The following is a 10,973-nucleotide window of genomic DNA, read 5'->3' on the forward strand; positions in this document are numbered from 1 at the left end:
CCCCCTGCAGACTATCGGTTGGCGCCCCTCCCCCCGTCCAGCAGAGCAGGAACAGAAGGGAGTAGGCAAGTAAGCCGGACCTCAGGAAAAAATAGCACTGTATGTATCCCTCATTAATAAGTCTCTGACTCTAAAGTTTATAGCAATTTCATTAAAGCAAAATGTATTTTCACATATCACATCCTATCCAAGGAGAATGTTTTATATATGCCACCCGTCTGTGGTAAAACTTCACACAGTATCAAAATACCTCTAATATGTAGTCGTGCCAGCCGAGGAAACTAACTGTGCTCAGCTCACAAGAGACAGAGTGAACATAAAATAAAACTTCATCCTTAAAAGATAATATCAGATGAATGCATGAAGGTGAATATGAATTCCTGTGAATGGAATCAATTTGATTTACAATAAATCCAGATACTACTCCCTCATATATATAACAAAAAATTATTTAAGTGGAATGGAATTATTTGACTGTACTGGTAAACAGAAAGAAATACTCTATTGCATTCTAATCTCCTTTGCACCAAAGGATATAATTCAGATCAAACATTTATCTCTGATCAACTATCTCAGATCAAATATTTATTTCAGATCAAATATTAAGGTTTCCTTGCTTACAGTCACTTAAATCTACCTAGCCTTTATATAGCTTATAGGATTTAAACACTCTTAAACTGAAATTCACCATTTTCTATTCTTCATAAACTTCAAGTAATCCTGAAATATTCAGATCCTTTTCTCACTAGAGAAACTTCAATCGCCACCAATCTCTTTTCACTTATATTTTCTCATTTACCACAATCAGGCACTCTTTTATAACTTCAGTCAACAATCACAGGAAGTCACAGCTGGATGTCTCTCTTGGCAAAGGACAGCTCTCACTCTGTTCACTTGCCGGGCAGATTTCTTAACAGAAGCTGATCATCCAATCAGAGAGCTCTATTTGAATGCAGATTAACATACAGACACTCATGGGAATGTTTAGTGAAAAACACCAGACTAATTTGCATATGATTTAAACAAATCTGAGCATATGACAACCAAGTACAGACTCCCAGCACCTGAATTCTGCAATTAGATTTAAGGCAAATACTTTTAAAACTTATTTTTAGCACTTTTAAAATTTCAGGTTCTCTTTAATTTGAATGCTGTTTCAAGCTCTGAAACTCACCCTGACTGTGGAGCTAGCCCCAAACTGAAGCATAAATAGCAATCTGGTTGTATTCTCACGTAACTTGAAGAGCGTGCCTGCCTCAATTAATACTGCTCCTTTGCATGAAAAGGGGAGGGTAGTGGAGATAGAAGAATCACAAGTTCAGGTGAAAGATTTTGCAAGTGAGCAGATGGACGGTAGGGCAGTGGCGCCCCTCGAAGGCAAGCGCCCCCTGCGGCGCTTACCTCGCTTACCGCATCAGCACGGCCCTGGACACACACACATGTAGCAGCAATAGACACACAGACACACACACATAGCAGCACTAGACACAGAGACACATACATACACAGACACACACACACATGTAGCAGCACTAGACACACACACATATACACAGACACACACACACACATGTAGCAGCAATAGACACACACACAGACACAACCACACATACACATAGCAGCAATAGATACACACACACGTAGCAGCAAAGAAACAAGCAGATCCAGAAGTAAAATCCAAACAGTAACTTTATTAAAACAGAACCTGATGTGGTCCTGGGCAGAATGCTACAAACAATTATAAAATCATATTACTCTGAAATCATTACAAAAAATGTTTTGCCAACATACATTACATTTAAAACATGAGGGATCCAGTAAAAGTGTGTGAATAAAGGAAATAATACCAAAATCTATTCTCCATATATAATATACTGTAGCCTTACCCTACCTGAGATTATATTCATGTAACTTTCTTTAAATTAGTCACCTTATTTTCTTCTCCCTTATCTATATGTTACATCTTTACTTACACCCTATGCTGTCTATGAAGATATTTTATTGTATTATGTGTTAAAATTGAAATGGTTTTTCCATCATGCCAACTTCTATACATGGGCAAATTGTCCCCATAGAGGGAGTTTTGTGGAGACCCTGTTGCACCTAGTTATTCACACCAGCATAATTAATTAAGAGTTGATAGTTATTAGGGATACAGCTGTAAGTTGTTAAGTTTAAAAGGATGCCAAGTTGGGGTTGTTCTTAAATGTTTTACTTGTTTATGTATGATGAAGATTTTGAGTAGTTGTGGCGAAATGGTGAATTTTCCAGTATATGAATTACAATATTTCATGACGTGTATTTCTCTTGTTTGGCCAGCAGGTGGTGCATGTTTATGTTTAAAGCTGTTACAGAGAAATGACTGTTCCTTACTACTACTACTTAACATTTCTAAAGCGCTACTAGGGTTACGCAGTGCTGTACAATTTAACATAGAAGGACAGTCCCTGCTCAAAGAGCTTACAATCTAAAGGACAAGTGAACAGTCAGTCCGATAGGGGCAGTCAAATTGGGGCAGTCTAGATTACCTGAAAGGTAAGAGTTAGGTGCTGAAAGCAGCATTGAAGAGGTTGGCTTTAAGCAAAGACTTGAAGATGGGCAGGGAGGGGGCTTGGCGTAAGGGCTCAGGAAGTTTGTTCCAAGCATAGGGTGAGGCGAGGCAGAATGAGCAGAGCCTGGAGTTGGCGGTGGTGGAGAAGGGTACTGAGAGGAGGGATTTGTCCTGTGAACAGAGGTTTCGGGCGGGAACGTAAGGGGAGATGAGGGTAGAGAGGTAGTGAGGGGCAGCAGACTGAGTGCATTTGTAGGTAAGAAGGAGAAACTTGAACTGAATGCGGTATCTGATCGGAAGCCTTCCTTCTTTAGTTTAACACAGAGAAGAAGTTAACCTGCAGTGATGTGGCCAGCTACTTTTAAAAAATGTTGTTCTGGGCTCTGATTGGCCCAGATCTCAAATTCAGCTAGGATGTACTAGCTTTTTCTCCAGTCTTAGCCAGAGAGAAGAGAGAGAAAGATCTCTTTGCTGAGGCCCCGTGAACAGTTATATTGGATAACCTGTGAGCCGCTATATGTCCTGAACTCCCCAGGTACTATTTAGATAATAAACAAATGTTTAGATAGTGTTATAATTGATGAATATTTCAGTTACCTGTTAGTGTTTGCCAATTGCACCTTTTCTGTTTATTGTTCTAATTTTTCATGACAATAAACATTTTTAGTTTATTGCGTCTGCTTGACTGGACTGACTAAGAATCCTGGTGATTTGTGTGTTGGGTTCTGTGGGTGCTTTCTAGGGACTGTGGGACCACTGGGAGAAAGGCCCCAGTAACCTAGGAATCACTGAGGATAATTTGAGAGTAGGAGACTTGCCTAGAGGAGGTTGGGACCCAGTTGGTGGGAGGAGGGTGCTAGTGTAGAACACAAGTGGCAGGTGCAGGCAGATGATCTATGCTGGGGATAGACCCTCTAAGAGGCAGCGGGGTAGCCACAAGTGGATGGCTAGGTGTTCCATGACAGTAGTGTTTGTTTTTATGTATGTATTTTTGTTCGTCGCCCTGGAAAAGGGTGAAGGGTGTGTTATAAACTGAGATAAAGCCCTAGACTCTGGGTCCCCCTGGGCCGCCCTCCCAGGGGAGGAGCAATCTATTTTGTGGTCAGCCACTAAGTTGAAGTCTCCCATTAGGAGCAATGGCAATGATCTATGTGGGAGACACACCTGGAGTAAGTGGTCATAAAAGGATCTCCCATACTGGTTTGGTCCGTATAACGCTACTACCAAGTATTCATTGTGACGGAGCCAAAGGCGCACCACCACATACCTCCCCTCAGGGCCACTGCCTACCAATTGTGCTTTGGCCACCACACCTTTTCGAATTAGGATTGCCACCCCACTACGCCTGCCCTCGGCCGCTGCCCCAAATACCTCTCCTACCCACGCTCGCTTCAACTTTTGTAATTCCTCCCGGGACAATCTCGTCTCTTGGATGCAAGCCACATCAGCGCGGTGCCTTTTTAAAGCTTGTAAAATCTTTGCCCTCTTGATTGGAGATGTTATGCCCCCTACGTTCCAAGTTATAAATCTAGTCCGGGCACCCCCCCCTTCACAAATAGGGTGATTTCCATGAGTACTATGCTATAGTGAAGTACAGGTAATCCAGGCGCCCAGCTCCACCTGAGTCTCCCACATTCTTTACCCAATAACCTTAGGACGTGCCCCCGACCTACAACCCACTGCTGTTCATTAGTCCACCCCTTCCCCCCCTATCTCCCTCCCTTGCCCTCCCCCCTCCCCTGATTTCTCCCCCCCATAATACTCATGCCCTCTCCTTTCGCAACATCTACTAGGAGAGCACCGGTCTGTCAATGGCAGGGGTCCCCCTCCCCCACACCCTCACTCATTCCCTTTGTCAACCATTCATCCTTCCTTACCTTGATTTACAGCTTGTTCATATCATGCAACAGACCCCAAACGTATTATTCCAAATTAACAGCATAACATAACAGATATTAACTGGGTGCACCATTTACCAACTACCCAGGTGCTGTCTTGTGCCTGCGAACAGACTCCGCCACAACCCACTTCATGCAGATTTCCCTCAGCCATTTTGTCCAGGGGAAGATGGGGGATTGTCCCGCAGCAGGCCCTGAGCCTCTTCCTGCGAATGGTACATCTTCCAGCCTCCCGCTTCCAGCACTTTGAGCTGGGCCGGATATAGTAACATAAATCTTTGGTTTTTCACTGCCAGGTGGCGGCATACCGGGCCAAATGCCTTCCTGCGCTCCTGCAGGGCTGCAGAATAGTCCTGAAAATTTTTTACAGCTGCTCCATCAAATGTCAATGAGTCCCATTTAGATCGGGCGCCTCTCAGAATTTCCTCCTTGTGCAGGAAGTTATGTACCTTAATTATGACCACTCTCGGCCTGTTGCCTCCTTCGATTTTCCTGCCCAAGCGATGCGCTCTCTCCAGGCACAGCGGCCCAGCGCTCTCCAAAAGTGCGAATTCTGACTTCAGCTAATTCTCCAACTGCGTGGGTAAGGCACGATCCGACACTGATTCCGGAATCCCAATCAAACGGAGGTTAGACCTCCGGGATCTGTTTTCCAGGTCGTCCAAGTGTTTCGCTTGGGCTCTCAGCATTTTCTGCAGGTCCTGCAGTGATGTTTCTCTGTCCCTGCTCGAGTCCTCCAGCTCAGACACTCGCACTTCAAGTTATCCCGTCCGTCTAGTCGTTTCTCCCAGCAGCGATTCCACGCCCGCTATTTGTTCAGATAACTTTGTTAGCTCTGGCTGTAGAGTCGCTTTCACCGCCTCCGTAATTTGCTGTACTTGCAGTAGGTGGAATCTCGGCGGGATTTCCGAAACCGGGCCGGGCGCCATCTTGGCTTCCCCCGATCCTCGCTGTTTCTCGGCGCTTTTCTTCCCTGATTTCAGCGCTGACGCCCGGGTCTCCTTTGTAACAAAAGAATCCATAAAGAGGCACATGGTGGACCCGCGGTTTAGGAGTAGTTTCGATTGATTTCACTCGTTGTTCGGGGAATGAAGGAAGGGGAGCCCCAGAGAGAAGAAAGTTGCGACTTCCTTCCTCAAACCATCACGTGACCATCTGAAGGGTGTGTTATAAGTAATAAATCTAATCCAATCCAAGAAGAGTAAGCATTCTTGGCTGTGTTGAGCTCAGCAGAGGGATATAGAAATCGGTGTTTTGGGAGTTATGTTATGTTACACAGTTCTTTTCCACAATACCAAAAATAGTTCAATGCAGATCACAGGTTTAAGATAACAGGATAAAAATCTGGGAATTTACAAATAAAACTTTACAACTATTCTGTGACTACGTTAAGAGAAATATTTATTGAATAGATATGTTTTAAGTCCTTTTTGAAAAAGTAGATAATTCTCCAAAAAAGCAAAGCTGTATTGGTAACGAATTTCACATCAACACTGCTTGATAATATATAGAGGAGTCAAATATACATCATTGTTTAACTTAACTGAGGGAAAACAGAGTAGCATTTGATTACGAGGTCTACTGTTGACTACATTGAAAAGGAACATCACCATGGAGTAGTAAATATTCTAAATGTGTTTTTGTATTGTTATTTTTCATGTTTGTTGCATTTTGTTTGTATTTTTGGCCCACACCATTTCAGTAGGAGCTCAAGATGAGTTACAATCAGGTACAATAGGTAGTTTCCTATGAAAGAGGCCCTTTTACTAAAGCTTAGCATGCATTAATGGAATTAGAGCATGCTAAATGCTAAGAAGCTCACAGGTATAAAAGGGGCTTCTTAGTGTTTAATGTGCACTAATTCTGTTATTATGCGTTAAGCTTTGGAAAAAGGGCCTCTAAGTTTGTCCCTAAGGTAAAGGGGGACTAAGTCATAGGGTGAAATGCTGGAATTTGAACCCTAGCTTCCTTGGGTGTCACAAGTTCACATGAGCTAACCGGATTGTACTGTACAGTGGTCATACGCAAGATAATTACCTCTGATGCAGCTTTAGCGAAACAGGGACTCCCTGTCGGGTATTGGGGAATTACTGGCAACCGATGTGAAGATATGCAGTTTGAAGACGGCGTGAGATAAACTGAAATATTCACCTATTTGGGATTACAGTGACTGTGATTTGTTTTTTTCTAACCTGTAGATTGTACAAGTGGTTTTTTTCACTCTGCTTTGGGAATGAAATAAATTGATGAACTTTATGGAGAGTGGAGTTTTTTTTCTGATCTGTGATGGTGCACTGTTCTCAACGCCTTAAACCTTGGGTGGCTCGAGTGGTATCACTGAGGTCTTTCTTTCTCCACTTTTGACTTTGTATTGGTCAAAAGTTTTCCTGCCACAGAGACAATCCACCTGTCTGATATATAGTTTTTTTCTGGTATAGATTTCCTCGGGTGCCAGCCTGATATCCTAGCCAGAAAACCACTCAATGGCACTGGTTTTGTCACCTGTATATCACATTTTTTTAAAATTCTTTATTTATAATTTTCAAATAATACATTCATTTAACATAAATGTAGGCAAATAAGAAATTCACAAAAAGAAGAAAAATTACATTTTCCTTTAAATATTCAAGGAGTTAGAAAAAAAATGTTAGTCCACTAGTTATGATCAAGATACAAAGCAATGATATAAGGTAACTAAGGAGAATAATCTCTTAAACAAATTAGATTGAGAGGGTAGAAGCCAGGTCTCTGCCAACGTTTTCAGCTCCCCTCTGGCGCATTCAAAACTACAACTCCACCGCTTTCTTTGGCAATAATTAATTGCCTCAATTTATCCGGGTCAAAGAATACATACTGAATCATGTTTAAGGAGATAAGACATCTGCATGCAAATTTAAGTCTAAAAGTGCCACCTAAAGAGAGGATTCGAGGCCGTAGCCCCCAAAACTCTTTTCTCCTTTTTTGAGTTACTTTGCTAATATCTGGAAAAACTTGTATTTTTGCACCATAAAATTGAGCTGCAATAGATCTGAAGTACAGTCTTAGTATGTTGTTGCGATCGGTTTCAAAGGCGAAAGACGCAAGAAGAGTCGTGCGCTCAGTGATAGGTTCTAAGGAATTTTCAAGAAATTGCATCAGATTTAGTTCTGGTGCTGTTAGGGGCGTGACGGGCGTCAAAGTGGGAGGGATGGAGGGAGTGACATGTGTGTGGGTGGGGGCGGGTGTGTTGATGGCCGTCTGTGTTGCGCCCTCGACGTTATCACGTTTGACGCGAGGACGGGGAACACAGACATGGTGAGTTTCATGGCTTCACCACCATGAACTAACGAACCCTTGAGGGAGTGTGCAGTTGGCTTCAGGAGCTTTTGTCCTCAGAACGTTGAGGTAGCGTTTTATGCACAGATGGGGCGTGGCTGGGGGCGTAGGGTTACCATATGGCTCCAGAAAAAGGAGGACGGATTGAGCCAGCCGGGTTTTACTTCCATTGCTTTCAATGGAAGTAATTGAGCCAGCCGGGTTTTACTTCCATTGTTGTCAATGGAAAGCAATGGAAGTAAAACCCGGCTGGCTCAATCCGTCCTCCTTTTTCTGGAGCCATATGGTAACCCTATGAGGGCGGGTCTATGACTGAGGGTGACTGGTCCTGATACTCTAGCCTACGAAGACTACAGGAGTGCAGTGCTTCAGTGCCTTGCAGTGAGCTTCAGAATGTTTGAGGTGGGATTATTTATATAGATATTACCAACAGCTAGTTGTAAATTTTTTATCTCAAGTAAATTAGACTCACTCTTATCTTCCTGTGCTTGCACCTTCGATTCCAAAGTCTGTTGATGTACTTTTAAATCCTGTACTTCAGTTTTAAACGAAGAGGAAAGTTGAAGCAGCGACGTGTTCATAGTTTGAATGACATCCCAGAGGGCCTCTAAAGTAACGACCGCCGGCTTTACACTCACTCCGAGTCCCACTGGGGGAGACGCCAGGGTAGGGGAGGGGAAGGAATCAACATCTCTCTCCCTCCTTTGTGATGTCATATCCTCCGGTGTCAAGAATCCAACAGGGCCGCTATTAGCCTCAGAAAACACCGATTGAAGCTCTCCCGTCGGCCCCGAAGCTCCACTCGGTCTCGGAGGGGCAGTCTGGTTAGGCGGACTCAGCGACACCGTCTCCGCCTCCACACCAAGATCCCCTGGATGTACTGGGGATCCAACCTGGGCAGGGACCTGACTTCCATGAGTCTGAAGCCCAAATGTTCTAAAGTTGGCTGACACAGTGTTGAGGTACTCATGGGGTTAGAAGCGGCTTTAACTTCTGTTTTCCCCTTTCTTTTCACCATATTGGGGGTGAAAGAAAGCAAAACGCTGGGTAAAGTGGCTTGAGTTCCAGGAGCCTTCAGGCAGTGCTCCCTCTCACGGACGCCATCTGGACCAACTGTATATCACATTCAATGAATAAATGAACATCTCGCAAATCACCCCTGCATGCTTGTACCATTCATACACAGTGTTTGTGCAACTCTATGCAACAATTCTGCAAACCTCCACCTGCAATGAGCTGGTGATCACTGAAACAAGAGCAGCCACGCAAAACATCGCAGATTTGCAAGGGGAATTAAAATTGTAGGCAACAAAAAGCTTATGCATAGAAACATCCCAGCCCTATTCTTTTTTAGTAGTGAGGTCAGTTAATGGCCCCAGTGCTGATGACTTGATCTCAGGCACTGTCTTATGGATGTGTGAAGAGTTTTTACGTGCACACTTTCTGTCACTTGCTTGAGATTCTGAAGGTGCCAGAGTTAGATGGATATCAAGTTTTGTCCGTAACCAACCTTTCTCCATTTTTGTATTCACAGCCTCAAGAAAAGGAATGAATCCGAGTGTCCGCTTCTCCCGAGTGTGCCTCCTGGTTCTGGTATCTGCTCTGATGATACTGTATTGGAAAAAAGCAGCACTGCACCGTGTTTGATCAGATTCCCCAGGGAAGAACCGTGAAAACTCGGCTCCTTATCCTCTCCACATGGCGAGCTGGATCTTCTTTTGTGGGTCAACTTTTCAACCAGAACCCAGACGTCTTCTACTTGATGGAGCCAATCTGGCATGTGTGGAAATTGTTAAGCACGAAACCTCCATACCTTCTGCAACCAGCTGCAAGGAATCTGCTCAGGTCCATCTTTCTTTGTGACATGGAAGCACTGACATCTTATGTGTACAAGGATGAATTCATCTCTGACCTCTTCATGTGGCAGGAGAGCAGGGCTCTCTGCACTCCGCCGGCATGCAATGCCTTCCAGCGCTGTGACATCATTGACAGACTGTTATGTATAAATGATTGTATGCAAGTCCCTTTCCGAAAGATAGAAGAGGCATGTAGAACCTACAGCCATATAGTGGTGAAGGCCGTGAGGCTCCTGGACCTTAAGGTGCTATACCCACTTCTCAGGGATCAGTCCTTGAACTTGACAATCATTCATCTGGTGAGGGATCCAAGAGCCATCTTCTCCTCTCGCCAGTATGCAAGACTGAATATAGCAACGCAATGTTAAGCAGGAGCAAGAATTCAGAGTCCAATGTCAACATAGTGATGCAGAAAGTTTGTGATGCCCAGGTGAGGATTTACAATGCTGCTAGGGCGAGTCCTCCCCCATTCCCTAGGAACCACTACCACCTGGTTCGCTTTGAAGATCTGGCAAAGAACCCACTGGATTACTTCAAAATGTGGTACCAGGCGTTTGGCCTCACCATGTCCTCCAGGCTGGAATCTTGGTTCATAACATCACTTCCGTCGATGAGAAACCCATCCACTATGGTTCAAAGGATGGAACCTTAATGCCCATCAGCAAGTTTTCCAAAAGGACCACCCAGTACTGGAGGGAGAACCTGAGCTTCCAGAAGGTGCAGGAAGTTCAGCATCTTTGCAGGGAGAACATGAAGGTGTTTGGTTATCACCCTGTCCAGTCCGAAGATGAGCTAAAGGACAGTTTGCTACAGTTGGTGGTACCACAAAAGAGCTTTCAGGAAGAGCATTAGGATGTTTCAGCCTTCTGCACGGCCTGTCCACTGAAGTGATGCACCATCTTGCACTAAAGAAAGGGGCATTCTGTCCTTCTAAACAGTCTCTCCTGTTTCCTATCAGGATGTGTTGCAAGATCGCTCAGCTCTTCTGACAGACTCTGCTGTTTCATGGCAAGATGTGTTACTGACCCTTTGTTGATAGGCTGTATCATGGAACAGATTTGCTGTCTGGCTGCGTATGCTCTCTCAAGTGGCACCGAATAATAAATATGTGAATTTTCACTATTTTAAATATAACGAGTGTCTTTTTAGAGAGAACATGGAAATTGGAATTGATACATCTAAGTTGGGATGTCTACATTTCCAGTAGAATTTTAGAACCGTGTCTGCCAACGTAGAGCCAGTTCTAAAGTACCTGGTGGAATACACACGCATGTGATGGTTATATGTGGCAGAAGCATCCATTTTACAATAATAATATAGAAAAAATATCAATGTAAGAAAACAGGGGAACTG

General features: G+C 43.9%; 1 pseudogene; it reads left to right on the top strand.

Annotated features, from left to right (window-relative positions):
* LOC115464962 overlaps nucleotides 1–10,665 on the top strand; it is a 14,948-nt pseudogene extending 4,283 nt beyond the window's left edge.
* Nucleotides 10,666–10,973: the final 308 nt, after the last annotated feature.

The sequence above is a fragment of the Microcaecilia unicolor genome, chromosome 3, assembly GCF_901765095.1.
Source record: "Microcaecilia unicolor chromosome 3, aMicUni1.1, whole genome shotgun sequence".
NCBI classification, from domain to species: Eukaryota; Metazoa; Chordata; class Amphibia; order Gymnophiona; family Siphonopidae; genus Microcaecilia; species Microcaecilia unicolor.